This window comes from Acinonyx jubatus, chromosome A3, assembly GCF_027475565.1.
Source record: "Acinonyx jubatus isolate Ajub_Pintada_27869175 chromosome A3, VMU_Ajub_asm_v1.0, whole genome shotgun sequence".
NCBI classification, from domain to species: domain Eukaryota; kingdom Metazoa; phylum Chordata; class Mammalia; order Carnivora; family Felidae; genus Acinonyx; species Acinonyx jubatus.
The window spans coordinates 36260367-36288127 of record NC_069388.1 but is presented as its reverse complement, the minus strand read 5'-3'; the positions used below and the strand labels follow the sequence as shown (position 1 = coordinate 36288127).

General features: G+C 37.7%; 1 long non-coding RNA gene across 1 annotated transcript in view; it reads right to left on the bottom strand.

Annotated features, from left to right (window-relative positions):
- The window catches only part of LOC128311158 (uncharacterized), a 136734-nt gene extending 115317 nt beyond the window's left edge, over nucleotides 1–21417 (bottom strand). Inside the window, exons 1-2 of the long non-coding RNA XR_008289216.1 lie at nucleotides 16984–21417; nucleotides 16264–16325 (exon numbers count right to left, since the gene is read on the bottom strand). This is a non-coding gene — a long non-coding RNA (uncharacterized LOC128311158). The remainder of the gene's footprint in view (nucleotides 1–16263; nucleotides 16326–16983) is intronic.
- Between the last annotated feature and the right edge of the window lie 6344 nt (nucleotides 21418–27761).

Below are 27761 nucleotides of genomic sequence, written 5' to 3'. Positions count from 1 at the left end.
ACTCATTTCTCATGTAGACTTCCGGACATAAGCCTATACATCAGTGTTAACTATTGCTGTGATACCTGCTTGAAGAGGCTAAAAGAGGGTAGGGATTAGGCAAGCATTTCAATTTTTCCAAATGTTGCCATCAAGGGCTGGGAAACAGGGGAGCATGAATAAAAGAAAAAGACCTAAGAAACAGAGCAGTGTTCTGAAGCATTTCTATGCCATTCTGGGTCTCTTGTCACATTATTTGGTATTTTCATTGGGCTCAAAAAAAAATTGGGGGCAAAATATTTCTTTTCCAAAATGTTACGGAGCTACAGATTTAAAAAGGGGAGCCGATAGTATCCATGGAGAGAACAAGGAATATGTAAGGCTACCTTTCTGTTGAGAATTGAGAATAAGATTTTAAAAAGAAAGAAAAGGCTACTTTCATTCTCAGAGGGCTTGTCTCTGAGATGAGTAGAGATGAATTTAAGCTTATCCATTCTTTCATAGAAGGAATATTTATTGACCACCTAATATGTGTCTGGTGCTGATGACGTGAAAGTAAGCAACATAAATATGACTCCTATGGCCTTAGATATTCCCCAGATTTAATTAGTCAACAGCCACATTATGAATAGCCCATTTGCTGAAAGCCTACTGAAACACTATCTTGCAAAAAGACCATTCATTCAAATTATACATTCATCAAAAATTACTTTTAATTAACAATTGCTATGTAGAATGTGATAGATTATGAAAATGACAACCAGGAAAATGTAAATAAAAATAACAATGAGATAGCACTACACATTTATTTGAATGCTGGCAAGATTCTGAAGCGAACAGAACTCTCATTCATTGGTGATGTGATGCAAAGTGATACAACTTTGGCAGTTTCTTCCAAAGCTAAATACACTTTCCTGACTTCTTGATGTGGGACCTAGTTATATGACTTGCTTTCTTCAATGGAATGTAAAATTTCATAATGTATAAACAGAAGTATTAGGCTATAAGGTTGGCTTTAATTCTCTTTACTTTCTCTGAGCATGGCACAGCTGAAAAGGTCTTCTCCTTCAGCCTTGGTTCCAGAGTGAGAAGACAGAGAAGAGCAATATCAAATCAGCTGACATAAAATACGAGCAAGGCATAAAAATGTCTATGATTGTAAGCCACTGAATTATGGGGAGTATTTGTTACCTCAGCAATGCTGACTGATACAACCTTCCATCTGCATATAAAATAGTAAATAAGAGGTGATAAATCCAAAATGTATCATACCAAATCTGCATTCAACTGTGTCTATTAAAAATATGTAGAAAGTCAGTGACTTGGATTTAAAATGATGTGTGTGTGTGGTATGTGATGTGTTATTCTATAGTATCCTATTCTTCACTTTGGAACACTGACTTTTCCTTACCATTTCTTGTATGCATGTATGTATATATGTATGTATGTATGTATTTTCTCTTTATTTTTTAGGATATACAGATCACATCACAATGGCAAATTAGTAAAAAAAAGTGATGATATGAATAATGATATAATAAGTAATAAATATTACTATTATACTTTGTAAAAAATAAAGTACAATGAAATTACCTAGATTTGGTAGCAATTCACAGATGATACTAGATAAAACAAAAATAACTTCTCACCTTAAGAGCCCAAGATTTCTCAAATGATCAATGTGCATATGCATATGGCAGGCAAGTTGGCTTTCAGCAAATTGGTTGCTTGGTGCGTGGGTTTTTTCAGTCAGTTGGTATCCTTCCCCATTTTTGCTGCCCTAGAACTTATATTCTAGATTCAGGAGGAACTGAGCTTAGTCCAAGGATTTTAAGCAGTAAGGAAATATTTGATGTGTTCAACTGTATATTTTTACTTATATAATCTCTAGAACTATCTCTAAGAGAACCTAACCTACATTCACAACGAGTGACCCTAAGAAATGGAAACATGAGTCAAATGTGAGTGGCTATACTAAAAGAATTTAAATGAAATTAAGTCATCAAATCTGTCAGGGACCTGATCAATATGATAACACTGCCATACTAGAGGAAGGAGTCTTCCTTCTCTTACCCTTAACTTAGTAATGTGGCAATGAAGTGGAAAAGGTCCAGGACCACAAGTAGGAAATAGATGGAAGTCAGCCTGGACTAACCATATAAGTTCCGTAATGTAAAGAATGCAAAAAATGCTGTCAGCAAGGCTGACGTGCTTGGGATTATATTGCTGGAGATCCAGAATGAGCATCTAATGTTTCTATCAGGGATATTGCCTGACGATATCGTGCCTTCACTCTAGACTCTAGAGGAGGGGAAACTTGAGATGTGGTTTAAGTTGTAATAAACGATGTCTTTTCTGGTCAGTATGAATTCTAGATTACTATCTGATAACTGCACACTTCCTAGAATTCATAGGCCAGTGGTCCAGAATGAGTAAACACTGAATCTCTGAAGAAAATGACAAGAGAAACATGGGATTTTCTTTGATTGATGATAAGGGTCAAATATCTCCTTACTGTGTGGTGACAGCACACAGACACAGTACATAAAGAGAGGTCTTAGAAAGGCAAGACCTGACCTGAGCTTGAGAATGTTACAAAAGCAAGGAAGTTTGCCACTTTCCTGGGAAGCTTGAAGGGCTACAGTAGATGGCCACTTCTCAACACCTCTGGCCAATCATAACTTTAAACACCTACATGAAAAATGTATCACCCTTGAGAGATTGTTTGGGACTGGAGTACATATCCCCTAAAATCAAGGTCTCCCATGTGCTCAATTCAGACTGTCAAAACAGTTTGAGATGTAAGTATCAGCATGGACGCTTGCATGGACAACCCAAGGTGACTATGGAATAACAAAATTTTTCTGGGTTATATGGACATTATGAACATCTGATGCTATCATTTATGGGTTTATGCTCAGTGGCTAAGAAACATATGAGAAAAGGAAAAGTTTGGATTAAGAATGTTCAGAAGCCACAAATTCCAAATAGGAGTTTGGTACACCCCTACCTCTCTTAATTTAAAGACAAATGTAAGGATATGTATCAGTGTTCTCAAACTTCTAAGAATAATATCGTTCTTGGAAATTTCAAATATTAAATTCTCCCAAAAAAACTATTTTCGGGTTATCTCTACTTGGCTGGTGCAATAAGTATGGCACTAGTCCACCCATGTGATTATCTAGCAGTGAGACAGGCTCATAAATCTTGGCCACTGGTAACATTTGCTGTGAATTTTGTTTCCACAGATCACTGAGCTTGTCTTTCTTGCACTGTAGAACGAGGCTAAACCTTCACAATGATTTCTGAAGTTTTAAGAGAAAAGACTACAAAGATGAACCCATGTTGCATAAAGGCTGACAAGTCTGTTTCTATAATATCCTGAATAAATTTTTGAACCCGAGAGGAACAGCAGGGTTATGGGCTACCTGAGAGAAAGAGGCAGTCAAGACTGAATCACAGTGACTTAGAGATGGGAATGAGCTCAGGCCAATCACATAATACTTGCTATTGTGCTCTGGCTTAGTCACAGCCAAATTCAGGAAGCACATTCCATTAGACTAAATAAAGCCTCGATCATGTGTAAAATTTCCAGCTTGAATAGGCAGCCATCCTATCACTCATCAGGCTAGATGCATTTAATGGGTGTAATTTCTTCCTCATATTTCTATGCATTTATTGTTTCATTTTTATTATAGGAATTTGGACATATTATTAAGTTTATTATTTTGTGTTAAGCCTAGGCTTAAGTAAATACTGTTCTTCAGGGTGTACATGAAAATATGTTTCCTTTAGATTGTCAAAAGAATGGGGCAATCTGATTCAACTTAACTATGAGATTAGAAGAAAGGAAAAGTGAAAAAAACAAAAACAAAACACAAAACTTATCCAGCACCAAGCCAATGTTTGAGAGCTTATACACATTATTTTAGAGGGGGATTGTAAAAGGTAAATTCCTCAATTCCAGAAGTTCTGATTCTGTAGACTCAAGATGGAATTTAGAAAAAAAAAATATTTTAAGAAAGTTTCACAAGTGATTTTTATTTGGTGAACACTGACTTGGGCCTCTGTAAACTGCATTAAACTTAATTTGCTTAAGTCCTTACATTGATTAGAGTAAAAGGAAAGATAGAAGATGAATGTTCTTTTTATTCTATGCAGGCCAATTATCTGAAAAGCTTAATGTCAGAAATTATCCTTGCAACATTTTAATTTCAAGACTGAACTTCATTTTTCAGACCGGCTGAACTGCACAGCTCTAAGGACTATATGAGCCAGGCTTCAGCTGGCTGCTGACCAGAGCTTCAGTATGAAGCAAGTGCTCATTAAGCACAACGAAGTTCAGGTGAGTGTAATTACACACACACACACACACACACACACACACACACACACACACACACATGCTGGAAGATGTTCTATGTATATTTTGTTTTCTGGCAGATTTTCCAAAGTAATGGTATGCCCCAAACAAAAGCCTAGAAAATATGCCCCAAAGTAGAGATTTAGACCTTCAATAACAGGAGATAGGAGGTGACTTAGTTATTTGGGGGGTTGGAGGGAAGTCAGGTCGAAGCTGTTTCTATTAAAAATTCTCCAGAACTCCCCCAGAAGAGGGCTCTGAGACAAAGATTTAAAAGTAAATTGTACCAGAGGAGATTTCAGGAAGCACTGATAGAGGAGTGAGGAGCAGTGAGACTAGCAATGCAAGGCAGCCAATAAGGATGCTTTATCAAGCAAGTGATTGTGGACAACTGGGGCTCAGTTCTAACTGGAGAACTCTGGGAGACAGTGTAGAACACGTGCTTCAGGATTAGCTTCCTCAAAGGTAGCAGGAGCTGGCATATTGAACACTAACTCCCATCAGTCATTGTTTGAAGGCTGCTCCAGGGGAATACTCATTCCCAAGTACTTCCAGTTTCCCTCTTGCACAGGCAAATCAAGCTTCAGAGCAAGTCCTCTGGCCAAGGTGCAGTCTCTGTAATTTGGGATTCCAGCATGTATACTGAGATGTAAGGGCCAAGGATGCAGGAGGAGGACTGAAAGTATCAGCTAGAGAGATCTGGAAAAATTAAATCTTTGAAGCCAGCTACTCTTCCTAGGATAAAGAACAATGGAAAAAAGGACTTGATAGGCAAGAGCCAAGCCTTATTATGTTTGTCTGTTTTATAAAAACACCAAACCAGGTTAAAGGGCAGGGAGCTACTGGCTGTCCTGATTACCAATCCATGAATAGGTATAAAATTATCACAGTGATGGACTAGAGCTATGGTACCAGTTTACTTGGATTTCCACTTTAGAGTCCTTCTGCCATAACTGGTGAAATGTCAAATTTTCCTTATACCCCAAAGTAGGGAATAGCCTCAGCAGAAATTTTTAAAGCACCTCTTGTTTGAATTCCCTAGCTATGTTAAATGTTTTTGCCTCATTTAAGTGTAGGTTTCATGGTGTAATCTCAGGTGTCTGAGCTTCACCAGGAATATAAATAAAGTGAGCAGAAATTCTAAAACTGAATGACATGTAACAAAATGCTGTTCACCTACAATTAGTAATTTGTTTTCTAAATGAATATGGATTTATATGCCTCTTATTCAGTTGCTTATGTAAAAATTATGAATTTCTCATTTTAAACAAAGTAAAATTATTTTTTATGAATTTAACTTTCTGCCTCCAAAATACAGAATAATTGAATATGTAGAAAGTATCATATTTGAAGGAACACCAGTTTTTAGACCACCAGGAGAAATCTCATGTGGTTTCATATAGCATTTAGGAAACCACCAACTTTGGCTGACTGAGAAAGTGAATAAGAATCTTGTGTTATTTTAAATATGTTCAGTACCTTCTCCCAAAATATTGAAGGAGTGTCCACAGCTGCACAAACTACAGCTTTGCAAAGAATTAAAACCACCCCTTTGTTCATGGAGGTCAAACAATTACAGTGCTTATAGACATGATGCCCTAAAGCTATATGAATGGAATCATAGAGGGATTTTTTTCCACTGGAGATTTGCAAACTCATCAGATGGAGACAGTGTAGAAAGTAGCTTGCCAGATTTAGATTTCATTCTGCCTCTGGTCTATTCTGAAATTCAGAAGACTTCCTCTTGTGTGCTCTGTGGATCAGAGCAAGGTTTCTCTCTCTCTCTCTCTCTCTCTCTCTCTCTCTCTCTCTCTCTCTCTCTCATTCTGTCTCCCTCCCTTATACACACACACAAGGCATGATTGTTTGTGTCTTTAAATTCAATTTATTCCCACTTCCACATTTTGCCTTACAGCAATATTTACAAATTGTAGAATGATTTCCTGACTATAGTCATGCCTGGGACTACTTTCCAAAGTAACTTAGCTTAAATCTACCAGGTTGGCACTGGGACAATTACATTGAAAGATATCCTAAATTGAGTGTCACTTTCTCTGGTTTTTTACGGTATGGTCTCTGACACATAAGAGACTCTGCTGTCATTACAAACTATTGTCAAAAACATATTTTTGAAGAGAAAAAGAACTTAAATACCAATATTGTAATTTGAATAGGGGCATAATTTAGCATCTTGGATTTATACTGCTTATTTGGGTACTTTCTCTATTTCCCTCTGGTAACCATCAGCACTCTAGAGTCAAGACTGTTTCTTGGTTTGGCTTTTTTTCCCTTTGCTCTTTTGTTTTGTTTCTTTAATTCTATGTGTGAGTAAAATTACATTGCATTTGTCTTACTCTGACTTATTTCACTTAGCAATATCCTTTCTATCTCCATCTGTGTTGTTGCAAATGACAAAATTTCATTCTTTTTATGGCTGAATAATATCCCATTGTAAATATACCACATCTTCTTTATCCATTCAACTATCAATGGACACTTGGGCTGCTTCCATATTTTGTAAATAATGCTGCAATAAACATAGGGGTGCAGATACCCCTTTAAGTTAGTGTTTCTCTATCTTGGGGGTAAATACCTAGTAATGTGATTACTGGATCATAGAGTAGTCTTATCTATAATTTTTTGAGGAACCTCCATACTGTTGTGCTGCTTGTGGTTTTGATTTTAGCTATTCTGACAGGTGTGAGGCCATATTTCATTGTAATTTTGATCTGCATCTCCCTGATGATGAGTGATGCTGAGCATCTTTTCATGGGTCTGTTGGCCAAATGTAAATCTTCTTTGGAAAAATATCTGCTCATGTCTTCTGCCCATTTTTTAGTTGGATTATTTGTGTTTGGGGTGTTCATTTTTATCAGTATTTTATACATTTTGGATACTAACCCTTTACTGGATATGTCACTTGGAAATATCTTATCCCATTCAGTAGGTTATCTTTCAGTTTTGTTGATTGTTTCTTTTGCTGTGCAGAAGGTTTTTATTTTGATATAGTTCCAATAGTTTATTTTTGCTTTTATTTCCCTTGCCTCAGGAGACATATACATTGCTATGGCCAATGTCAGAAAAATTACTGCCTGTGCTGTCTGCTAGGATTTTTTATGGTTTCAGGTCTCACACTTAGGTATTTAATTCATTTTGAGTTTATTTTTACGTATGGTATAAGAAAGTGGACCAGTTTCATTTTTTGCATGTAACTTTCAGTTTTCCCAACACCATTTGTTAAAGAGACTGTATTTTTCCCATTGGATATTCTTTCCTGCTCTGTCAAAGATTAATTGACCATATAATTGTGGGTTTGTTTCTGGGTTTTCTATTCTGTTCTATTGATCTATGTGTCTGTTTTTGTGTCAGTACCATACTGTTTTGGTTACTAAGCTTTGTAATATAACTTGGAATCTGGAATTGTGATACCTCAGCTTTGCTTTTCTTTTTCAAGATTACTTTGGCTACTCGAGGTCTTTTGTGGTTCCATACACATTTTAAGACTTTTTTAGTTCTGTGAAAGATGCTAGTGGTATTTCAACAGGGATTACATTAAATCTGTAGATTGCTTTGGGTAGTGTGGACATTTTAACGATATTTGTTCTTTCAATCCGTAAGCATGGAATGTCTTTTCATTTCTTTGTGTTATCTTCAACCTCTTTTTAAAAATATAATTTATTGTTAAATTGGCTAACATACAGTATCCAAAGTGTGCTTTAGGTTTTTGGGGTAGATTCCCGTGGTTCATCGCTTACATACAACACCCAGTGCTCATCCCAACAAATGCCCTCCTCAATGCCCATCACCCATTTTCCCCTCACCCCCCCATCACCCCTTAATTTGTTCTCTGTATTTAAGAGTCTCTTATGGTTTGCTTACCTCCCTCTCTGTTTGTAGCTATTTTTCCCCTCCCCTTTCTCCATGGTCTTCTGTTAAGTTTCTCAAGATCCATATATGAGTGAAAACATATGATATCTGTCTTTCTCTGACTGACTTATTTCACTCAGCATAATACCTTCCAGTTCCATCCACATTGCTGCAAATGGCATGATTTCATTATTTCTCAATTCCAAGTAGTATTCCACTGTATATATGAACCACATCTTCTTTATCCATTAATCAGTTGATGTACATTAGCCTATTGTTGAAAGTGCTGCTATAAACATTGGGGTACATGTGCCCCTATGAATCAGCACTCCTTTATCCTTTGGATAAATTCCTAGTAGTTCTATTGCTGGGTCATAGGGTAGTTCTATTTTTAATTTTTTGAGGTGAGGAACCTCCCCAAAGTTTTCCAGAGCAGCTGCACCAGTTTGCATTTCCACCAACAGTGCAAGAGGGTTCCCATTTCTCCACATCCTCACCAGCATCTGTTGTTTCCTGAGTTGCTAATTTTAGCCACTCTGACTGTATCTTCAGCCTCTTTCATCAGTGTCTTATAGTGTTCAGAGTACAAGTCTTTTACCTCCTGGTTAGGTTTATTCCTAGTTATCTTGTCATTTTTCGTGCAATTGAAAATGAGATTGTTGGGGTGCCTGGGTGGTTCAGTCGGTTGAGTGACTGACTGGCTCAGGTCATGATCTCACAGCTCGTGAGTTTGAGCCCCTTGTTGGGCTGTGTGCTGATAGCTCGGAGCCTGGAGCCTGTTTTGGGTTCTGTGTCTCCCTCTGTCTCTGCCTCTAACCTACTCTCATTCTGTCTCTGTCCCTCAAAAATAAACATTTAAAAAAAGAAAATGAGATTGTTTTCTTAATTTCTCTTTCTGCTGCTTCATTATTAGTGCATTCATTTATCAGTTCTAGTAGTTTTTTGGTGGAGTCTTTAGGGTTTTCTATATACGGTATCATATCATCTGCAAATAGTGAAAGTTTTACTTCTTTCTTACTCATTTAGATGCCTTTTTATTTCTTTTTGTTGTCTGATTGCCATGGCTTGGATTTCTGGTACTATGTTGAATAAAAGTGGTGAAAGCGGACATCCTTATCTTGTTCCTGACTTTTGGGGGAAAACTTTGTTTTTCCCTATTGTGTATGATGTTTGCTGTGGGTTTTTCACATAGGCCTTTGTTATGTTTAGGTATGTTCCCTCTAGACCTACTCTGCAGAGGGTTTTCATCATGAATAGATGCTTTATCAAATACTTTTTCTGCATCTGTTGAAATAATCATAGGATTCTTATCCTTTTTCCTATTGATATGATGTATCATGTTGATTGTTTTGCAAATACTGAACTACCTTAGCAATTCAGGAAGAAATGCCACTTGATTGTGGTGAATGATTTTTTTTAATGGATCACTGGAATCGGTTTGTTTGTATTTTGTTGAGGATTTTTGCATGTATGTTCATCAGAGATATTGGCCTATAGTTGTTTTGTGTATATGTGGTGTGTTTCTCTGGCTTTGGTATCAGGATAATACTGGCCTCATAGAATTTGGAAGTTTTCCTTCCTCTTCAATTTTTTAGAATAATTTGAGAATAGATATTCACTCTTCTTTAAGTGTTTGGTAGACTTCACCTGAGAAGTCATCTGGCCCTGGACTTTTGGGAGTTTTTTTATTCTTGATTCCATTTCTTTGCTGGTAATCAGTATTGCTCCAATTTTCTATTTCTTCCTGTTTCAGTTTTGGTAGGTTATATGTTTCGGTGGATTTATCCATTTCTTCTAGGTTGTCCAATTTGTTGGCATACATTTTTTCATAATCTATTACAACTGTATTTTTGTGGTGGTGTTATTTTTTCTCCTCTTTCATTTGTGATTTTGTTTGAGTCCTTTCTCTCTTTCTCTTTTTCATGAGTCTGATTAAAGGTTTATCATTTTTGATCTTTTCAAAGAAACAGCTCCTGGTCTCACAGATCTGTTATATTGGATTTTTCTAAGTTTATCATTTCTTTCTGCTCTCATCTTTATTATTTCTTTCCTTCTTCTGGTTTGGGGTTTTGTCTGTTGTTCTTTTTCTAAGCTTCTTTACACACAACATTTGGTTGTTCACTTGAGATTTTTCTTGCTTTTGAGGTGGGCCTGTATTGCTATAAACTTCCCTCTTAGAATGGCTTTTGTTGCATCCCAAGGGTTTTAGACCACTGTGTTTTCATTTGTTTCCCTGTAATTTTTGATTTGTTCTTTAATTTCTTGGTTGACCCTTTCATTGTTTAGTAGCATGTTATTTAACCTCCTTGTATTTGTACTCTTTCAAGTTGTTTTCTTGTGCTTGATTTCTAATTTCAGTGTTGTGGTCAGAAAAGATGTATAGCATGACCCCAGTCTTTTTTAACCAGTTGAGACTTGTTTTATGGCCTAATACGTGGTCTATTCTGGAGAATGTTCCATGTGCACTTGAAAAGAATATGTATTCTGCTGTTTCAGAATAAAATGTTGTGAATATATCTGTTAAGTCCATCTGCTCCAGTGTGTCATTCAAAGCCACAGTTTCCTTATTGACTCTATTTGGATGATCTGTCCATTGATGTAAGTGGGTAACTTACACTTTTTCAAATGTGTCTCCCTTTGGATACAGAAGTGGAGAATGATGAGGGAAATGCAGAGCAAGAAAGGGAAAAGAAAGAGTAAAGTAAAACAAAAACAGGCATCACTGAGGGTTCTGAGTGAGATAGACAGTGAAAGAATAAACAATCTTCTTGGTCTTAGTACCCTCCCCTGTGAAATGTTGGTTGACTAGGACAGTCTCTAAGAATTTCAATAGTTCTAAATATTTTAATTTTTTAAAATGTGTTTATTTCTGAGAGAGAGAGAGCATGAGCAGGAAAGGAACAGAGAGAGCGTGAGACAGTCTGAAGCAGGCTCCAGGCTCTGAGCTGTCCACACACAGCCCATCACGGGGCTCCAACTCCTAAACTGTGAGATCATGACCTGAGCCAAAGTCAGACACTTAACCAACTGAGCCACCCAGGTGCCCCAATAATTCTAAATAATATTAACAGTTTCTCAGTTCTTTGCTTGTAAAGTGAGAATGTGATTTTAGCCACCAGCCAATGAAATATCTCAAAATGACTATTGTTTGGATAAAAATAACTCCTTGTAAACGGATTTGTGAGAACTGCCTTACAGCTTTTTGGCATTTTTTTATGTACGAAGATAAAGTTATCAGGTGTTCAAGCTTTATTACCAAGTGGCAGAAAACAGGCTCCAGGTCATTCTGGTTACTTTAGGGCTGCATAGGCCATGATGCCTGCTGATCCTGTCACTGCTCACAAGTTCAGGTATTACCTGCACATAGACAGTCTCCAGGGTGAGTTTGCTGCAATGGATCTGGGATTTGAACCAAGAACTTAAGATTTCTCGGCCTCATGATGCCTTTATTCACCCTCAACATAGCCCTGCTAATAAAAATACTTTATACTGGATAGAGATTCTTTGTACAATAACTTGCTTAGTTTGTTTTAATCATTGTTTTAGAGTCCAGATTAAGTTATGTTATTCCCATTTCACAGATGAAGAAAGACAAGCCCTGGAAGAATTTTTTTTTTTATTTTTTATGACCAGTTAGCCAGTGGGAGAAACTCATAGGGGAATACTAACATATTATCTTCTTAAAGTTACCAAAAGCTACTAAAATAGAAGTGCTCAGGAAACAGAGCATATGCATCCATACATACTGAGATGGTTCTGATGGAATAGTAATCATTGCTACAATCTTAAAGGTTCACATTTCTCTGCCTTGGTTTGGACTCATAATTTCTTCCATGTAGCCAAACAAGTTCCGATAATTCTAGCATTATAAACTTTTGAGGCTCAGATATGGAGCACTTCCATACTCAAAATACTAGGAGCTCCTCTGACTTAAGCAAATCTTCCTTGTTGTCACAGGTCCTTCTCTACTCCACATCTGTTAGTAGTAAATAAAAATGTAACTATACCTCAACTAATGGCACTTGATGAGTCTAGGCTTCCAAAACATAAAGACAAAAAAACAGATTACCAATTTTTATATAAAAAATGTCAGCATCAGGTGATTTAAAATGAAATTTAGGCCTTTCTTGTTTCCTCCAGATTTTGTTGTTTGGAGTAGGATAGGTAATAGGAAAAAACTTTATGGAATATAGGAGGTGGTTCTAGATGTAAAGAAGAAAAAGTGTTTCCTAATTTCAAGGCCAAATGACAACAGAAAAGCTGTATTGTTTGTCTTGTTGATCCTTCCAACTGTGCTAGAAATCCCAAGGGGAGTGTCAGCCCAAGCAAATTAAGCTAGTGTATCCACTGTTTCACAGCGTCCAAGTTGGAGTCAGCATCCTGCCAAATGAATATGTCTCGTTAGAGGGGTTTGCATTAATGTACCATCCTCATGTGGTTTGGGTCACCTCAGTGGCCAACCACCACTCCTACATACTAGCAAAGTACAGACACCCACCAGACCACACCATAACATCCCCTGGACAATCAAAGGACAGGGGAAATATGTCAGAAGTATACATTTTCGGTTAATTTGTTGTGTAAATTAAACGTATGGCTCATAAGTATGTCAAAAATGGATAAATGTTTACTGGTGGTTTCAGCTCAGTCTCAGGCAACCTAACTGGAGATAAAAAGAACAATTTTTAAAACTCATCCAGACAGAAATTTGAATATTAATTTGTAAAATAATTATTTGTAGACAGGATAAATTTCCCTTTTGTTGAACCATTCTTGTACATTTTATATAGGATTTGATTTGCCCAGATCTGGTTTAAATGCATTCTTTACAAAAAAGATCCATGACACAAATTTCTTTTGGGTCTTAGAGGAAATAATTTATATTTAACTTGAGTCATAAAACCAAAGCTCCAATGAATTGGAAATGCAATAAAACTTGTTCCTGTTCCAAAATATGTCTGGAAATCAGGAAGCAAAAGTAGATTTCAGTTGATTGTTGAAAACAAAATACCTTGATATAGATTGAGAGAGATTTCATCATGTTTGGTTGTTGAATAATGAATTCCTTATTATCTATAAATGTACAGCATATCTCTCAAAGACAGAACAGGATAAATACAAAACAGACTAGAACAACACCTGGGTAGAGATCCCAAAAGAACAAACTCAATGTCCGCAGCATCTTATCACAGGCTAAAAGAGCATGATTAGGTGAGAAAAGGCATTCCATTTGGGATATTCTAGAGAAATGCAATCTTTACATTGCTTACACTCTTTAGAGACTTTTTTTAAAAAGCAGGGTAACAAGCTGAGGCCATATTTTAGAAATGTTCCTTGAAAGAGCAGTAATTTAGATGGGAAAGAGTCCTAGGTGGCATTTATTTGGTCACTCAGTCCTGTGTGCATCAAAGCACATAGAATGAGCAAAAACAACAACAGAACATGAAATGTATAAACTGTATCTTACCACTATGAGTGTTTTTCTTTTTTGTGAGAAAAAAGAGAAATTCTCCTCAAAGGAGATAGTCCAAGCAACTTAAAGGAAAGAAAACAAGGTTCAAAGCAGCAATACATTAAGTACTTCAAAAGTAGTAATAAGATTGACTTTAGGGCTTGGCTTTGCTTTTGTGAAGGGCAAAGTGATATTTGTGTTAGAAAAAGCCAAAAGAAAGCCATGAGAGTCAGAATTATGACATGTGAAAGGAAATGGGTAACAATAGGTTTAAATAGATTTAGAGAACTCAGGAGCAGGGAAATTTGGTGGTTAATTTCAGGAACTAGGAGTCTCAGAAAATGGATGAGATATCACAAAGAAAAGGGAATAATGTAGCATGCAACTGATGGTGGGGGGGAGGGAAGATGGAAAAACTTCTTTCCCTCACTTAAAAAAAATTTTTTTTTACATTTATTTATTTTTGAGAGACAGAGAGAGAAGGAGGCACAGAATCCGAAGCAGGCTCTGAGCTGACAGCACAGAGCCCAACTTGGGGCTTGAACTCACAAACCGTGAGATCATGACCTGAGCCGAAGTCGGACGCTTAACTGACTGAGCCACCCATGCACCCCTTTCCTTCACTTTTTAAAGGTATTACCCTCTTAAAGTTCCCTTAGAATGACCATCCTATTTAAGATTATCACTCATCCTAGCTTTCTTCCCTTTACATTCTTTACCCGGCCTTGTCCAGCCCTAATTTTTTTCTTTTTTGATAGTACAATACCTTCTAATGTATTATATTAGTTTTTCACTTATTTTCTTTATTGGATGTCATCATTTCCCTACCTAGAGTGGAAGCCCACTGAAGGCAGAGAGTTGCTTATTCAATGATGTAACTCAGGCATCTGGAGCTGCCTGTCATACAGCAAGCACTTGAAACACATTTGTTGAATGCATGAAGGAGTGAGCAATATAGTATTCAAGAGGCAAGGTTGCATACTGAACTTGAACTGTGAGATTTCCTATTATAAAATAGGGACACTTGATCGTGATACATAGAGGATAGAAGCCCTGCATTACATCTTCTCTTAGAGCCAACCTAACTTTACAGGAAAGTGGCAAACATTATAGACAGAAGATTGCATTAAGTGTCATAAAGAAAGAATATGAGAACTGGGAGTTTATGACATGGCAGCTAAAGGTTAAACTTAGGAATCTGCCTTTGTGGTGGGTGGTCTAAGCTGTATTGAATTCTAATAGACCTCTTTCCAATAAACAAAACAAAACACAGACCCATCAAATTTGGGAAACTTCTTCATAGCACCTGGTATCCACAACTTTTATCAGTTAGTATAGCACAAATACAGTGGCATTAAATCTTGATAAAATTTAGTTTTAGGAATACCTGATGACTTATTGTGTTAGGCTCTCAGATTTTATAAGACCTCTAATATAAATATGTGTTTAACAACCCCATTTACACCACTTCTTAGTCATTAGCAAACAACAGATCAGTCAAACCTATAAAGATGTTACTGCATGTCCCCTGTAAACTGGAATGGTGGATTTGGATACATATATGATTCTTATCAGAAGCTGAGGTGGGTCAGTGTCCCACCCATATCTCCTTGGCACTCACAGCTGACATATTATCTGAAGGCCTCTGACTGTAATCAGCTACCTCTTTTGGCTGGAGAGCACTCTCTGGTAGACAGAACATACTTGGTCTTTACATTCCCAGAAGTACCAGGGAGTTAGCTGCTTCACACCAGGCACCCCTCAATGATTGACAAAAGTTGGAGGATAAATGTCCCATTTCCTCACCCCTAGGGTGGAACAATTCTGATGTGTGCTCTGCAGATTCTCCCAGAGGTCCTCAGTGGAATCACGTTCCAGTTGCTGGCAGTGGTTCACCTCAGTAATGTGCCTCAAACTTCCTGCCTACTAGTCCCTATCTCACTTCTTCATTCCTTTGTCAGTGCTCCCTGGAATCACATCCTTAATACTCAAACCCTCATCTGAGGTTCTGCCTTTGGGGAATCCCAACCTGAGACAAACTCACAGCCTATTTATGAAGATAGAACAATAGATCTTGAAAGCAAACACCACCAGTAATTAAATGTTGGACTGTGACAGGAATTAACTGCCATGAAAGAAGAGGATAAATTAGGCTGAAGATGACAGATATATTTTGTACTTTGGGGAGGAAATGGGATATTTTGCCAGACTGTGGAGTACATAGTGGCTTTACAGCTGGATATGAGTGGTAAGAGGTATTAAGAGTCAGGAAAAGAGCCTAGAGTGAGGGATTGAGTGGGGACAGGTTGTTTCAGAAACAAGTCTGATGAAAATTGGCCCAGATACCTATTGCTAAGCAGAAGATACCATCATAAAGTATCCTCTGTTATTTCTTGTATGGCCAAGATACAGCTTAGGAGTTTAGAAATAAATGATCCCTCTACTCCCACCCCTCTGTGGCAAATCTCTAGGAATCACAATTTGTGTGTAGTGAATACTATTGGTGTACTCACCTGGGTCTGTATTACTGACTGGGGTATTAATTCCCTAGCTATTGCTGGTTACTACTTGCTCTCCACTGCCCCCTTCTCTGAAGTAGTACCTTTGGCTGAGTGGGAGCCTCCTTGGCCTGGGAGATTGCTCATTGCTTCTCACAATGACTTCCTGCAATAGATGATTGACATGAATGAGAAGGGGGTACAAAATGCTGGACCCCCAAGCCTCTAGGTAGTGCATCTCATATTCCAGGGCCCCCATAGGATCAGGCAAGATGATAGGATCAGGGTAAGATGGCATACCCTGCTTCTCTGACCCACTGCTCATTAAAGGCACACCTTCAGTAAATCACATGCAACCAAATCCCTTCTCAGGCTCTGCTTAGGAACCTGATCCAAGATCCCACGTGTATGATAGGAGAAATCCTTCTTCATAAGCCCACTGGGAAAGGCCTTATGGCTCACTTAGTCCTTTTCAGACCCCTGTTGGCTCTCTACAGAAGATGAATGACTTTCCACCTTTTTGAAGTAACTACTTAGTCAGCTGCAGACTTTCTCATAATCTGCCATTAACCTAAGCAGAATGCACTGCCTAAAATGACCCCATCCATTCAAGGTCTAGCAGGCTACCGACTGATAAGGTGGACGTGACCTCTGGCAGAAACAAATTTCCAATAATAGTAGCACAAAGACATCGGAACTGTTTTTTGGGCCAAACTACTCCACCCACACACAGTGGAAATAATGAGCAGGTGACTTTCTGAGATGCCTAAAAATGGATCCTGCAGGAAGGCTTGGAAGAAAAGAACCATAAAACTTTTAAATACCAAATCTCAGGATCAATTTAAGGGACTGATATGTGGGAGGCCCTTGTCCCAGGTCCTAAGTGCATTGCCTGAGCCCTCCATCAAACTAAAAACAAAGCAAAACAAAGCACAGTCCCACTGTGCCTAATACTCCCCAGATGACTTTAAATGAATACACACGGATTATTAGAACATGTTTTTCTTTCCTGTTTTTGTTTTTTTTTCTTTTAAAAGGGCATTCTTCAAACTCATTGTGACACTGTAGCGCCTGTTGTTACTATGTTGTATAATAGGATGTCTCTGCCTCTGCCACTATGGGTTTTTGTTCAATGAACAGAAATGTGCTTCAACATTACCCTTAGCAGGCTAAAACAGGAAGTTTATCTGTAGCTAAAATATACATACATGGGTACTTACTGCATTTCTAATCCAAGAAGCAATGGTTTGGCCCCTTGAGGGTGAGAATGTATTTGAGACCCCAGCACCAAATAATAGGCCATTTACATACGAAACATTCAGAGAAGTGTGTTATATAAAACAACCCAACAATTCAGCTCTAGGAATATGTTATCAAAAGACTTATGTCAGAGCAGCATTATTTGTAAGACCCCCAGACTGGAAACTATCCAAACGCTAATCAACATTAAACTGTTATATTTGCATACAACGGTTTACCCTACAGAGTGGGTATGAACAGTGTCCATATGTATCTTACTGTCTGAATGAATTTCAAAACAATGTTGATCAAAAGGAGACAGATATAAATAAACAGTAAAGTAGGAACAAACTAATCGGTAGTTTTACACTTCTGGATAGTGGTTTACTCTTAAGGGAATGGGAGATAGGAACTGGGAGCATGACAGGGTAGCACTTGGGCACCAATAATGTTCTGTTTATTGTTGTGAGTGCTGGTTACATAGGTGTGTTCACGTTGGAAAAAATCACCAAACTGCATAGGTACAACTTTTACACCTGTGTGTGTGTTATTCTTCACAAAAATTAAAAGTATGTGTCAAATGAACTGAATGTTCTGTTATTTTGGGTCATTCAGACTTCTCTTTCATAAATATCAATAATCAAATGCCAAGTGGTTAAACAAAAAATGAGTTAACTAGATTCCTGTTTTAGTTTACACTAAGAAACACTGGTGAACCAACATAAATGATTGATTCATAGGATTCAGGGAAAAATAGGACAACAGAGTAATTGGGTCGGGGGGAAGCAAGGATAACATTAAATTATAGGTCTTTAAGTTGGGAGGAGACTTGGAGAATAACTAACATAGCCCACGCATTTTACAGATAAGAAAACTGACCTCAGGAGGTCAAATAATAGGCCCAAGGTCACATGTGTGGTTAGCAACAGCCCTCAGAGGAGGTCCAAGGTCCTTTTTCTCTAGACCACACAGTGTTCTTGTTTTCCAAACCTTCTAAGAAAGTTTGTGAATACATTTAAAATGTCTGTTTTCACAGTTTTTAAAAATTGACTCATTTATCCCCTATTGGTGCAACATGTAGGATATGATCTGACTCAACACCCTGTGCTCCAGTCTGTCAACAGCCAACAAGTCAGCAGACTACTGGTATTTCTGCTTCAACTTAATAGTTGATTTTAATTAACTCGTGGTTTCTGTGCTCACTAAAACCCTTTATTTAGCTCACCCCAACATGCTTAAAATCAACAAATATTCCTAGCAACTAAGACAGTTGAGGCACTCAGGGTTACTTTTCAAAAGCAGTAACATTTTCACAGTTCTTGAGGGAATCACAAAGTTCTAGAGGAAAATATGTCTCCGAAGTTTACTACAGAGATTCACAACCTTAACTTCTTTCAATTACTAAGTGTAGAGAGTTTTAAGCACTGTGATCCTGTAGCCCTCATAGACCTCCCAAGTCAGATTCTCTAGGGACAGGATCTGGGTATCTGAATATTTTAAAATCCCATGGGTGCAAATCATGGTTGGAAAAGGCTGCTCCATTGCTCCTCTATGGTATAGCTCTCACCATTCTCTCTGTGATCACTCAAATATGTGAATATTTAACAAGTGAAGCAGTAACTGGCAAATGGCTGTCTCAATTGAACCAAACTAGAGTGTCTATTCTTTCCCAAAGTTCACTGATTACATACCACAGGTTGGTATATTGCCTCCTTGACTGACTGCATCTAGCCAACAGACCAATTAGTGTTTTATGGATTAGTACTGTACATTTCTTAACAATCCACCAAACTATACTCCTTTGGGAAGCTTATAGTAGCATCAGTAAGGATCATACACAAATTAAAAGGAAAGAAAAAGCAGGCTATGAGAATGGTCAAATTAACAGTAAGAGATTCAGCCAGGACTCAGAGTTCAAAGTCAGAGTGGCCTGGGAAGGTCAGAGAAGGCTATGTGAATGAAATAAAAATGGATTGTCAAACTGAAAGTCATCATATTTGAATTTTTGTTACAGAGACATTTCTGCTTATATAAGTAAATGAATGTTACCTTATATAACTAAATCAGTGTTACTACCACAATATAGAATAATTTTAATTCTATATCTGAGAGGTATAAAATACTGACATAATTAGTCATCAATAATTACTGCCTTCACTGCATTGAGTCCACTATACAGAAGTTTTAAATATAACTGAAATTTTTTTAATGACTCTAAGAATTTTATATATATATATGGGATGGCAGATGATTAAGTAGATTCCGTAATATGGTGCCAAGATAAAATTCAAAAACAAGGGCTAAAGATGTACAAAGGAAAGATCCTGTCCCGGAGAGACCTGGTCATGTGAAGTAACTCCTAAGTCAAGTCTCAGGATAAGCAGGAAAAAGCAAAATGAAAAAAAAAAAAGGGAGAGGCATCTACTTATGCATAGGCACAAACCCTAGAGCACAGAATTAGGAGGATGCTATTGAGTTTACACATTGTCAGAAAATTCAATATGATATGAACAGGGCTCATGAGTTCAGAAAACTCATCTCCTTAGCTCATCATTCCCATCTTATGTTATCTCTCATCTATACTGGACACATATTTGTTTTATGAGTTTCTTTTGGACAGGTACCATGCCTACCTGGTTTGCAAATATATCCCATAGCTTACTGTGTGGGAGATTCTCGATACATACTTCTGAATGAATTTTTTCCAGCTGCATTCTATTGTAATTGAGGAAACAGAAGTCCAGGGAGATACAGTGGACAGTCTAAAATCACATACAGTTTAGGGGGCAAAGCAGATATTAAAACAATCTTGGGATCCACTACTATGTCTAACTCTGCCACAACAACTCCCATTCAAATCCTGAATTGTAGGACTCTCTTCAGCTTTCTGTGAGTGTATCCGAAGAATATTGACAATGGAAAATTAATTTGAATGTTGATTTCTTAAAGTAGGTATTGGCTATTGGCATTATTGAATTCACCGTAGAAAATGTCTCTAATGAATACATGATTCAGGAATATTATAATAACCAAACCCATCTTGAAGAGGGAGGAAAGCAGGAAAGTAGGAGGATACTAGGCTCACCTCAGCCCACAAATACAACTAGATAACCATCAGATCATTATAAATACCCCAGAAATCAATCTGAAGATAGGCAGAACAAACTCCCAAACTAAAGGTAGAGAAGAGGCCATATCACAGAAGGTAGGAAATGCAGAAATGCAGTTTGGGAGAGAAATCAATCATGGCCACTGCGGTGGGGAGAGAGCCATGGTTGTGGATAGTAGCGAGAGACAAACTAAAACACAGGGGAACATAATGAAAAAACAAATCCCTGTTGCAAATGGCTTGGAAAGTAAGAGGGCCTGAATTTCATGAGTTCTTGTAACCAGTAGGGCTTAAAGCCTGAAGTTTTTAAATGTCTGTGTGCTTGGCTCCAGAAGAACTAGGAAGACACTAGCAGAGCTCTTGGAGAGAAGGCAGGGCAAACAGCCCATGGACATACGGCATGGAAACAGTGATCTGAAGAGCACCTAGGGCACACAGTGGGGTGTTAGCTGCTTATCTTGAAGCATGTCCCAGAGAGGCAGCCTTCATAGAGAGACTCTCCTAAGAACAAAGGAAATGGAAGGCACCATTTCCCTCCTCTGCCCCTCAGCATAAGCACAGGGCCACCTGCAGGAACCAGTGCAGCATCAACACTTACTACCTAACTTGCTTAATTCAAGCCCTGCTCCCCCAGATCCCCGTGCTCCAGAAGCACCATGCTTCCCAGTCATGCTTGCCTCAGTCCCAGTGCAGCAGGTACCCTCCCCCAGAAGACCAGCCAAAATCCTTGCCAACACCACATCTCCTGGTCTGGAAGTTTTGTAAAGCCTCAGTTCTGGTGGCAGCAGTGGTGACAGGTCTCATTTCATGAGCAGACTACAGCACACCTAGTTAAAATGTGCCACATTCATGCCAGGGACCAAACATTTCTCAAAATAGGCAGAAAGCCTCTGCAGACAACTGGTCTGAAGGATAAAGCAGCCAGGATACAATAGCAGAGCTCACACAGTACTCCCAGAAGTACTTGCTGGGGAATAAGAGGTAACACACTCCAGTGAACTCCAGGACCTCTTCCTCATAAAACCATTCCCCTCAAGAATAGGAGATGTAGCTGATTTTCCCAACACACAGAAACAGTCACAGAGAGTTAGACAAAATGAGAAGACAAATTTGTCCTAAGTGAATAGGAGACGGCCACAGCCAGAGATTTAAGTGAAACAGATATAGGTAACATACCTGATGGAGAATTTAAAGCAGTGATCATAAGGATACCCATTGGACTTAAGAAGAGAGTGGAGTACATCAGCGAGACCATTAACACAGAGATTATAACACAGCAGAGAGAAAGGACTCAATAAATGAAATAAGAGAAACATATTTGATGGAATAAACAGAAGGCTGGATGAAGCAGAGGAATGAATTAATAACCTAGAAGCCAGAGTAATGGAAAGTAATCAAGCTGAAAACAGAAGAAGGAAAGTCAGTGACTCCATTAAATATAGTAACATTCATATTATAGGAGTCAAAAGAAGAAGAGAGAGAAAAGGAGGCAAAGAATTTATTTGAAGAAATAATAGCTAAACACTTCCCTAATCTGGGAAAGGCAACAGTTATCCAAATCTACCAGACACAGACAACCCCCTACAAAATAAAAATAAAACAAATTTTTAGAAAGATTCACACCAAGATATATTGTAATTAAAATGACAAAATATAACGATAAAAAATATTAAAAGCAGCAAAAGAAGACAGTTACATACAAAGGAAACTCTGCACGGCTATCAGCAGGTTTTTCAGCAGAAACCTTCCAAGCCAGAAAGGAAAGTGCTGAATGGGAAAAATATGCAGCCAAGAATACTATATCCATCAAGGCTATCATTCAGAAGGAGATCAACAGTTTCCCAAACAAAAACTAAAGGAATTTATGACCACTAAACCAGCCCTGCAAGAAATATTAAAGGGGACTCTTTGGAAAGGAAAGACCAAAAGTGACAGTATAAAAGTAGAAAACACAAAAGCAATAAAAATGAATATTTCTATAAAATATCATTCAAGGAACTCATAAAATAAAAGGATGCTAAATAAGAAACATGGGGAGGAGAGGAGTAAAGAATGGGTGAAACTTAAGCTATTGTCAACCTAATGTACACGGCTATATGTGGAAGATGTTATATATAAACCTAATGGTAATCACAAATCAAAAGCCACTACTAAATATGCAAAGAATAAAGAAAGAAATCCAAATATATCACTAAAGAAAACCAGCAAACCATGAAAGACAGAAAGACAGGGATCAGAGAAAGTCTTCAGAAATAACCACAAAATGAATAATAAATTGGCAATAAATACATATCTATCAATAATTACTTTGAATGTAAATGAACTAAACACTCCAATCAAAATATACAGAGTGACAGGATGAATAAAACACAAGATTAATCTATATGCTGCCTACAAGAGACTCATTTTTGACCTAAAGACACATGCAGATTGACAGTGAGGGAATGGGGAACAATTTACCATGCAAAAGGATGTAAAAAGAAAGGCAGAGTATCAATACTTATATTGGAAAAAACAGACTTTAAAACAATGATTGTAACAAGAGACAAATAAGGACAGTATATAATAATAAAGGGGACAATCCAACAAAACAATATAGCAATTGTAAATATTTACACACCCAACATGAAAACACCCAAATGTATAAAAAAGTCAATGACAAACACAAAGGAACTAATCAATAATGCAGTAATAGTAGGGGAATTAAACACCCTACTAACATCAATGGACAGATCATATAAACAGAAAATCAAGAAACAATGGCTTTGAATGACACACTGGACCAGATGGATTTAACAGAAATATTCAGAACATTCCACCCAAACACAACAGAATACACATTCTTTTCAAGTGCACATGGAATATTCTCCAGAATAGATCACATATTAGACCACACACACACACAAAACCTCAACAAATTCAAGAAGATAGAGGTCATACCATTCATTTTTTCTGACCCAGTGCTATGAAACTAGAAGTCAAACACACACACACACACACACACACACACACACACACACACACACAAAACCTGGAAAGAACACAAATACATGGAAGTTAAATACAAGCTACTAAAAACAATGAATGGGTCAACCAGGAAATCAAGAAGAAAATTAGAAAGTACACGAAAACAAATGAAAATGAAAATACAATGGTTCAAAACCTTTGGGTTGCGGCAAAAGTGGGAGTAAATTAGAGCAATACAGGCCTACTTCAAGGAGCAAGAAAAAAAGCAACCTAACCTTACGTCTAAAGGAGCTAGAAAAAGAACAGCAAACAAACGTAAAATGAGCAGAAAAAAGGAAATAAAAATTAGAGCAGAAATAAATGATATAGAAATTAAATAAACAATAGATCAATGAAACCAGGATCTGATTCTCTGAAAAAAAAAATGGAATTGATAAACCTCCAGCCAGACTTATCAAGAAAAAGAAAAAGGATGAAAATAAACAAAATCAAATGATAGGGGAGAAATAACACCCAACACCACAGAAATACAAACAATTATAAGAGAATATTATGAAAAACTATATGCCAATGAATTGGACAACTTAGAAGAAATGGATAAATTCATAGAAACATATAACCTACCAAAACTGCAACAGGAAGATATAAAGAATTGGAACACCGACTACCAGCAAGGAAATTAAATCAGTAATCAAAAAATTCCCTTAAAAATTCCAGGGCCAGATGACTTCACAGGTGATTTATACCAAACATTTAAAGAGTTAATACCTATTCTTCTTGAACTATTCCAAAAAATAGAAGAGGAAAGAATACTTCCAAATTCATTCTATAAGGTATTATCCTGATACCAAAGTCAGAGAAAGACACCACAACCCACCCCCAAAAATCTACAGGCCACTATCGCTGATGAACATACATGCAAAAATCCTGAACAAAATACTAGCAAACTGAATCCAATGACACATTAAAAAAATAATTCATTTCAATCAAGTGGGATTCCTTCCTGAGTTGCTAGGATGCTTCAGTATTTGCAAATCAATCAACATAATACATCCTATCAATAAGAGAAAGGATAAGAATCATATGATTATTTCAACAGATTCAGAAAAAGCATTTGATAAAGTACAGCATCCATTCATGATGAAAACCCTCTGCAAAGTAGGACTAGAGGGAACATACCTCAACATAACTAATACCCAGACATTAATGATATATTTCTCTCAGATCCATTGTGTCCTGGAAATAACACTGCAAAATAAGAAAGCTGACAGGAGTCTTCAATTGGTGTTTAAAATTCTCAGTGTTTAACTTAGTTCCTTTTCTTCTTGGTTCTGAATCTGGTATGCATAGCTGTATTATTTACAATTGGCCCTCCCACCCCCAAATATCTTAAAGTGATTTACAACAAAACCATCCATTACAGTCCTTCTGCTGCCTCCATCAGTGTGACCATGCCCTGGTTACTGACACAAACCATGTGACCAGGCACTGTGGGGGTGCTGGCCATGTTCAGTCTCTATCTAGACTGGGATTGTAAAAGTAGACCCTCAAACAGCTCTTCAGAGCAGAGGGATGTACAAACACTATCCATGAATATAAAGGACTAAAGGGACTTATCAAAGGTATAAACTAGGAACCAGTGAGCAAAGGGGTAAATAAAGCTTACCAGGAGTGGAGGAGATATGGGGAGTCATTTGCCTATTCTTTAAATATTTAATAGGATTTTAAGTAGAGTGCCCCAAATACTCTGTAAACATGTTTGGATTTTTTTCTATAAGCTGTGAGGAGCTATTAAAGATAAATAAGCATGATTGTTTGGGGTAATAGCTCTGGCAGTAGGGACAACTGGTGAAGCCAGGATGAAAGGCAGAGTGAAGAGTTAAAGGTTTCTTTATGAGATGTACAGTCCTTGGCACTCATAGCGGCATCTGCATCACCTGGGATTTTGTTAGAAATACAGAATTTCACACTCCATCCCAGACTTACCAACTTGTAATCTCTTGTTTTAGTGAAATATCTACTGTAAGCATCAGTACTCTAATTGAGAATGTTGTGTATGCCCCGCTTGGCAAGGCTGCCTCTCAAAGAGTTGAGACTGGCCCAAACAAAACCTGAAGTTGATATATGGTCAGGGATAAACTCTGGAAGTGGAGGATTATTTAAAGATTCAAGGCCCCCAAGTGTACATGAAATAGGAGAACTTGCTCAGAAATGAAAGGGCCACAAAACTGCGTAGGCAGGACCAGGTTGTAACTGGATTTAGTCTCTGGACAGATTCCGAAAGGCAACTGATGGAGAAGAGAAACCTTCTATAGAACAACTGTCAAGGAGGCTATCAGTGAGAGGAAGGTTCAGGTGAGGTGGGAAGTGGGGGTTTGGGAGAACTTAGTAGATCTAATTTGGGGAACAGAAAGCAGGAAATTTCAGACTTATAATGGAGGAATGAGTTATAAGTTTGAGTGACAGATTTCATGCATGGAGTGAGAAAGAGATGCTGAAGGTGACACTTAATGTTTCCAACCTACTGGATTGCAGGGAGGTCATATCAACTGCATGTAAAGTTAAATACCTGAAACTCAGTTTTATGTAACTGATGAATAAAACTGTAGGATATTTCATTTAGAAAGTGCACACAGTTTGCACCAGGTTAATTTTATGTGGGAATCTTTAAGAATGAGCAGAAATATCTATTTTGTTGAGCATTTTCTAATATGAAACATGATTTCTCAAACCTTTAAGTACCCAATATGAACTTCATAACAACCTCATGAAGAAGGGGTTCCAAAGATTTCACAAATGAGGAAACAGGAATGTAAAGGGTTAAAGTAAAAAATTAGTGTGAAAGCCAAGATATGGACCTGATTAGTGATGTCACAGCCCATCATTATCACTATGTTGAGCTACACTCATTCCTACCCCACACACGTTGGTCCTGTGGCCTCACTTACAGGGTATTTCTAAGTTCCAACAGGTACCCAATTTTTACTATACCAAAAGTGATAGACAGTATTTCAGTTCTTTGGAACAGAGTATATCTCTAAATTCCAGGAATTATCTTTATGAATGAAAAGCATTAAAGGGGAATATTTCTTAGAAATAACAAGCCAGCTTGACCTATTGAGATAGAGTCAATTCCTGATTATCTGTGTTAATTAGTGACAGTTTTAGCAGGGGCACTGAAATCCTCCAATATCCCACACACTTGACTCTGATCTTCCAGATGATTAATCTCTTACTACCCTCTAATTTAGATCCCAGGCATTTTCAAAGGTAGCCTAGATGAAAAAGGGAAAACATGAAGTGCTATAAAGATACAAAGGTTGGGATAATAAAAATATTGAGTAAATACAAGGTATGGTACTTGGAACCAGCGTTCCTAGTTCATATCCACTTGCCAGCCATGTATCCATGAGCTAATCACCTACTGTCTGTGCATCAGTTTCTCCATCTGTAAATTGGGGTCAGTGGTAGTATGTACTTCAAATATTGTTGGAGGGAATGACATCATTCAGGAGGAGCGCATGGTAAAAAGAGAATGATACAATAATCATCAGATCAATAATCAAACCAACACATAAAACTTAAATTGAAAATGGCTCTTTTATGAACTGTCTGCCAGACTACAGCCTATCTGTCTCTATCTCCATCCGCTCAGTCATGGGTTGAAAGATGAAGCCCAGGTTGGCAGGAGAAATCTCCATTCAGTTTTCTTTAAATAAGCTCCAGAGGGCTTTTTTCTCCTGGCCACTACTGTTTACTCTGGCACTCAAAGTTAGCAGCAAGAACTATTAGCAAAACCCCCCAAATCACATGGATATCAATACAATAAAAATCTTCCAAGATTCCATATCCTGCCTATGCTGCAAATCCAGAAACATCCACTGACCTCCTTTTTGCACTGACTGATGACAATGCAGATATTTCAGGCTGCAGTTCCCTGTTCACTGCAGTCTGTCTGAGGTTGTTTTACCCCTAGACTATTTTTGCTCATATGGTTGCTCTTAGCCACAGACATTCAAATAGAAACCAGAGAGATCCAAATCCTTGGGAGGAACCTATAAACAAATGCAGGAAGAAGCATCCAGTCTGACCATGGCGCCCATAAAAGTTTCTGTAGACAGAATATAAGGGGCTGGATTCCCAAAAGCTACATTTGAGAACTTGCCTAAATCTTTCTTAGAAACCTAGCTACTTCACAAGGATGGAAGGATGGAAATTGACAGGAGCAGGTTGGGGAAAGCTTATTCGTTGTGTGTGTGTATACAAAAGATTTCCCTTTTGGGGGCT